A 6,682-nucleotide genomic window follows, 5' to 3' on the forward strand; every position below is an offset into this window, starting at 1 on the left:
ACCCATGCAGACACAGGAAAAACACACCACACTCCTCACAGACAGTCACCCGGAGGAAACCTACGTAGACACAGAGAGAACACACCACACTCCTCACAGACAGTCACCCGGAGGAAACCCACGCAGACACAAGGAGAACAACCCACACTCCTCACAGACAGTCACCCGGAGGAAACCCACGTAGACACAGGGAGAACACACCACACTCCTCACAGACAGTCACCCGGAGGAAACCCACGCAGACACAAGGAGAACAACCCACACTCCTCACAGACAGTCACCCGGAGGGAACCCACGCAGACACAGGAAGAACACACCACACTCCTCACAGGCAGTCACCCGGAGGAAACCCACGCAGACACAGGGAGAACACACCAAACTCCTCACAGACAGTCACGCAGAGGAAACCCACGCAGACACAGGGAGAACACACCACACTCCTCACAGACAGTCACCCGGAACGGGACTCGAACCCACAACCTCCAGGACCCTGGAGCTGTGACAGAGACACTACCTGCTGCACCACCGTGCCGACCAAATATGGAATATAGTTAGGTGAAATAAACTATGCAAAAGAGAAACGGACAAATCTACAACATCATGGACACTGTCAGAGAGGAGCCTTACTGACAGACAGTCTACGAACCATAAAGGTTTTAATATCCACAAACTGTTCCATTAGTACAGACTCTTCACATAAATATTTCAGATGGCACTGAAAGGTGTACATTAACCTGCACATATTTACAATAAGCCGTATAGGACTGGACCACTCCACTAGCTAGAAAGAGTAAAGATCTACATGCCTGCCAATCAAAATGCACTGCAGAGTAGCACATGATACATTATGGATGAGATTCAATTATGTGTGTGTGTGTGTTTGACTCAGGAATATGGAAGGATGTGACAAATTTATAAATATTTATAAACATGTGTATATGTTGTAATTTAGTCGTTCGTTGTCTGTAACCTCTTGTCCAGTCACGGTGGACCTGAAGAGTACCCAGAATCATTGGGCGCAAGGCAGGAACCCAGCCTAGAGTGGGCACCCATCTATCACAGGCGACACACACTCACACATTCACACCTATGGACAATTTTAAGTCTTCAATCCACCTACCAACGTGTGTTTCTAAACTAGGGAGGAAACGAGAACACCCGGAGGAAACCCACGCAGACACAGAGAGAACACACCACACTCCTCACAGACAGTCACCCGGAGGAAACCCACGCAGACACAGAGAGAACACACCACACTCCTCACAGACAGTCACCCGGAGGAAACCCACGCAGACACAGAGAGAACACACCACACTCCTCACAGACAGTCACCCGGAGGAAACCCACGCAGACACAGGGAGAACACACCACACTCCTCACAGACAGTCACCCGGAGGAAACCCACGCAGACACAGGGAGAACACACCACACTCCTCACAGACAGTCACCCGGAGGAAACCCACGCACACACAGGGAGAACACACCACACTCCTCACAGACAGTCACCCGGAGGAAACCCACACAGACACAGGGAGAACACACCACACTCCTCACAGACAGTCACCCGGAGGAAACCCACGCAGACACAGGGAGAACACACCACACTCCTCACAGACAGTCTCCCGGAGGAAACCCACACAGACACAGGGAGAACACACCACACTCCTCACAGACAGTCACCCAGAGGAAACCCACACAGACACAGGGAGAACACACCACACTCCTCACAGACAGTCTCCCAGAGCAGGACTCGAACCCACAACATCCAGGACCCTGGAGCTGTGACAGAGACACTACCTGCTGCAGCACCATGCCGTCCTATTTTGTAACTTTAGATTTATATTTTTTTATATAGTTATCATACAGCAACACTGTTTGCTAAGGTTAGAATATCAAATATGTCATTTGACACACTCATACAGTTGCATACATGCAGATATTGTTGTCTACTTGGTGAACATGTGAGTGCACCGCCACATCATTCCACACCAGCCATGACTCCAGGACTCACCTGGACAGAGAACAAACAGTTCACATACTGCCCTCCTGTGGCCGGGAAACTGCAGCTGTTGTCATAGGGTTACTTTGTCCCATGCACGCACATATAAACCAAACGTGTCATGGTACTTGGTGCCCAAGGCACAAAGATGTACGGTACCCATCAAAAGTTTGGACACACCCACTCAGGGAGGGTTTTCTTTGTTTTGGGCCATTTTTCCCATATTGTGAATGTCAAAAGTTTGGACACATCATCTTATTCAATTTTTTTTCTTTGTAAATTTTCTGTAAATGAATGTGGAAGACATTAAAACTATGAAGGAACACATATGGAATTATGTAGTAAACAGAGAAGTGTTAAACAAAGCAGAATATGTTTTATATTTTAGATTTTTCAGAGTAGCCTCCTGTTGCTTTGATGACAGCGTCACACACTCTCTCCGTTCTCTCAGTCGGCTTCATGAGGTCGTCACCTGGAACGGTTTTCAGTGAACAGCTGTGGCCTCGTCGAGAGTTAATCTGTAGAACCGCTCCCTTCTGAATGTGTCTGAGACTGTAACTGGGGTTGTGCAGAGGTAGGGGCTGGTACACAGTTCTATACAGTGACTAGCTCTACTCCACCAATCACTGATGAGAAGATGTGTCCAAACTTTTGATGGGTACTGTACATTATTTGAAAACCCAGTGCAGATATTTTCATGTATCTAGCATCAAGCACATCACAGCATGGGCACTCAGAGCAACCTGTGGCTAACTGTGTGTTCTTACAACATTCTACTTTTGAAGCTCATTCACTTTTGAAGCTCATTGGTCAAGTTTCAGCTTTCGTTATTTCATACCAAACTTTTCCTTTATGTTTAGATTCACTTCACCAGGGAAAAGAGCTAGTATTTTGCATGGCAATATGGAGCTTGAGCTGATTATACACAGATTGACATTAATAGGGGCGGCACAGTGGTGCAGCAGATAGTGTCGCAGTCACACAGCTCCAGGGAGCTGGAGGTTGTGGGTTCGGGTCCTGCTCCAGGTGACTGTCTGTGAGGAGTGTGGTGTGTTCTCCCTGTGTCTGCGTGGGTTTCCTCCGGGTGACTGTCTGTGAGGAGTGTGGTGTGTTCTCTCTGTGTCTGCGTGGGTTTCCTCCGGGTGACTGTCTGTGAGGAGTGTGGTGTGTTCTCCCGGAGTCCGCGTGGGTTTCCTCCGGGTGACTGTCTGTGAGGAGTGTGGTGTGTTCTCCCTGTGTCTCCGTGGGTTTCCTCCGGGTGCTCCGGTTTCCTCCCACCGTCCAAAACACAGTAATTCTGGATATGACCCACTGCATCTGTGGGGATCTTTTTATTCCAGAAACCAATAAACTATACTACAAACGCCTCCAGAAAAAACAGAGAAGAGAAACTTCTGATGAGAAATGTGTTTTTCCTTGTGAACTCGAAGAACCTGCCTGTAATATAAATCAAATCAAATCAAATCAAATTTATTTATATAGCGCTTTTCACAACTGATGTTGTCACAAAGCAGCTTCACAGAATTCCAGTAAGACAAGATTTGACATGAAATGTAAAGACAAATGTAAAACCCTCAAGTGAGCAAGCCAGGGGCGACAGTGGCAAGGAAAAACTCCCCCAGCTGAGGAAGAAACCTTGGGAGGAACCAAGGCTCACAAGGGGTGACCCATCCTCCTCTGGTCAATCTACTGGTGATGATAGTTAGTAGTCCATGAGAACTTCAGTGTAGGGACAGCTTCGAGGCACTTGGTGGTTGCTGGAGCGTGGGCAGCTGGTCTGAAGCGTGGAGGAGGATCTCGACAGTCATCCATCAGTGTCCAGACAGACAGGTGGGCAGTCGTTTACTCGGAAAGATGTAAAGGGATGGAAATAGTTTTGAACTGTTTTGTGTTTGTAAAGTAGAAAATATGAAAATTTCCAGTGTGGCTAATGACTCCGGCAGATCTGACTATGACAGCATTAACTAAAAGGAGAGAACCAGGAGGACACACAGACACGGGAGCATCCTGAAACACTGGCATCCCTCCGCTCCACCGTCAACAAACCTGAGTGATCGCGAGAAGCGGCGGGACGACACCAGCGTCTCAGTTTACTATAATTCCCTGTGTCCATGGACCCCCCGGATCTGCCGCCTTTATCTATGGGGGAGCATTAGCTACCAAATGATAAACTAAACAAATGAGTTTTTAGCCTACATTTGAAGATTGCGACTGTGTCTGAGTCCCGAACATTTTCTGGAAGATCATTCCAGAGTTGGGGGGCTTTATAAGAAAAGGCTCTTCCCCCAGCTGAGGCCTTCTGAATTCTGGGAACATTTAAAAATCCAGTATTCTGTGATCTGAGTGAACGTGGAGGCTCATAATAGGAAATTGTATCTTGAAGATATTCAGGAGCAAGCCCATGTAGAGCTTTATATGTTAATAACAAAATTTTGTAGTCAATGCGGAATTTAACAGGCAGCCAATGAAGTGATGATAAAACTGGGCTGATATGTTCAAATTTTCTAGTTTTAGTGAGGACCCTAGCTGCAGCATTTTGAACTAGTTGAAGTTTTCTTAAATTGCTGCTGGTGCATCCTGACAGTAGTGCGTTACAGTAGTCAAGCCTTGAAGTAATAAAGGCATGTACTAATGTTTCTGCGTCCTGGAGGGATAAGGCATTTCTAATCTTAGCAATATTGCGAAGATGTAAAAAAGCTGTCCTAGTGATACTACCTATGTGTTGATCAAATGATAAATCCGGGTCAATTATGACACCAAGATTTTTTGCTGCTGAACCAGGTTTAACTGGAAAGTCAGCTAGATTTAAAATTAAATCTGATAATTTATTTCTTGTCACTTTTGGACCCAAAAGCAGGACCTCTGTTTTGTTGCTGTTTAGAAGGAGGAAGTTACGCAACATCCAGCCTTTCACGTCTTTTACACAGTCCTCTATTTTCTTTAATCTGTGTTTGTCATCGGGCTTGGCTGAAATATACAATTGTGTGTCGTCTGCGTAACAGTGAAAGTTAATGTCATGGTTTCTTATAACTGTGCCTAGCGGTAACATGTATAATGTAAATAATAATGGTCCTAAAATAGAGCCCTGTGGAATTCCAAATCTTACTTTAGAATAATTTGAATTTAGATTGTTTACTTTTACGAATTAATAACGTTCCGTTAAGTAAGATTTGAACCATAATAGGGCTGTCCCTGTGATTCCAACCATGTTTTCTAACCTTTCTATGAGAATATTGTGGTCTATTGTATCGAAGGCTGCGCTTAGGTCAAGAAGCACCAACAGGGATACGTGGCCTTGATCAGAGGCAAGAAGAAGATCATTTGTTATCTTGACTAGAGCTGTCTCTGTACTATGATGTTGCCTGAATCCAGATTGGAATTTTTCATATATATGATTCTTATGTAGATATGAACTAAGTTGTTGGGCCACAGCTCTTTCTAAGATCTTAGACAGAAATGGCAAATTAGAAATAGGCCTGTAATTAGACAGTGTACTAGCATCAAGATTTGGTTTCTTGATCATAGGTTTAATAACTGCTAGTTTAAAAGCTTTGGGTACATGGCCCAGGCTAAGCGATGAGTTTACTATAGTTAAAAGAGGATCAATAATAGCTGGTAGTACTTCTTTGAGCAACTTTGTGGGAATTGCATCAAGTGTGCAAGTTGTACAGTTTGCGGAGGTGATAATCTTCTCTAGTTCTAATTGTGGGAGTGGGTAAAAGGTTTCAAGTCTTTCTTTTACAGTTATATTATGTTTTATTTCATTCACATCAGGTGGCAGCCAGGATGGATTTGATCCTGTGGCTAGAGTTTGTTGTCTAATATTCTCAATTTTATTATTAAAAAAGTCCATAAAATCTTTACTGGTGAGAGTTGCTGGAATAGTTGTTCAGAACCTGCTTGATTTTTTGTAATTCTAGAAAACACACTAAACAGTGCTCTCGGATTATTTTTACTATTGGAGATCAGCGAGGCCAGATATGCTGAGCGAGCTTTAGTGAGGGCATTTCTATACTCTATAAGGCTGTCCTTCCAGGCAGAATGGAACACTTCAAGCTTGGTTGATCGCCATTTCCGCTCTAGTTTTCGTAATGTTTGTTTTAAAGTACGGGTCTTATCGTTATACCATGGTGCGAGCTTTTTCTGTCTTATACTTTTATGTTTAAGTGGTGCTACCTTTTCTAAAGTAGATCGACAGGTATTTTCTAGGTAATCAGTTAGTACATCTAGGTCCATTGGGTCTGATGGAGTTGGAACTGGGGTTGATAGTTCTGGTAGGTTTTCTATAAATTGTAGGGCGGTAGATGGTTTTATTATACGCCTTGTAGAATAGCGAGGGTTCTTACATATATTATGGATAAAACGTAGCTCATATGAAATTAAGTAATGATCGGAGATTGCTGAGGATTGCGGTAAGATATTAATTTTGTCAATGTTAAGACCTAGTGTCAGAACTAAGTCTAAAGTGTGGCTGCAGTAGTGTGTAGGCCCTGTTACATTTTGAGTAATACCAATAGAGTCTAAGATTGAGGTAAATGCCTTTTTTAGTGTGTAGTGGAGTATGAGCCAAATATGAATATCGGACAATCAAGAAATGAAAAGTTTTGGATTAAAACTTTTCCAGTCTGCAGAAGACTTTTCGTCTGCAACATAGCAGCCCCCACACACACAACCAATCTAAAG

This window comes from Hoplias malabaricus, chromosome 12, assembly GCF_029633855.1.
Source record: "Hoplias malabaricus isolate fHopMal1 chromosome 12, fHopMal1.hap1, whole genome shotgun sequence".
Lineage (NCBI taxonomy): Eukaryota > Metazoa > Chordata > Actinopteri > Characiformes > Erythrinidae > Hoplias > Hoplias malabaricus.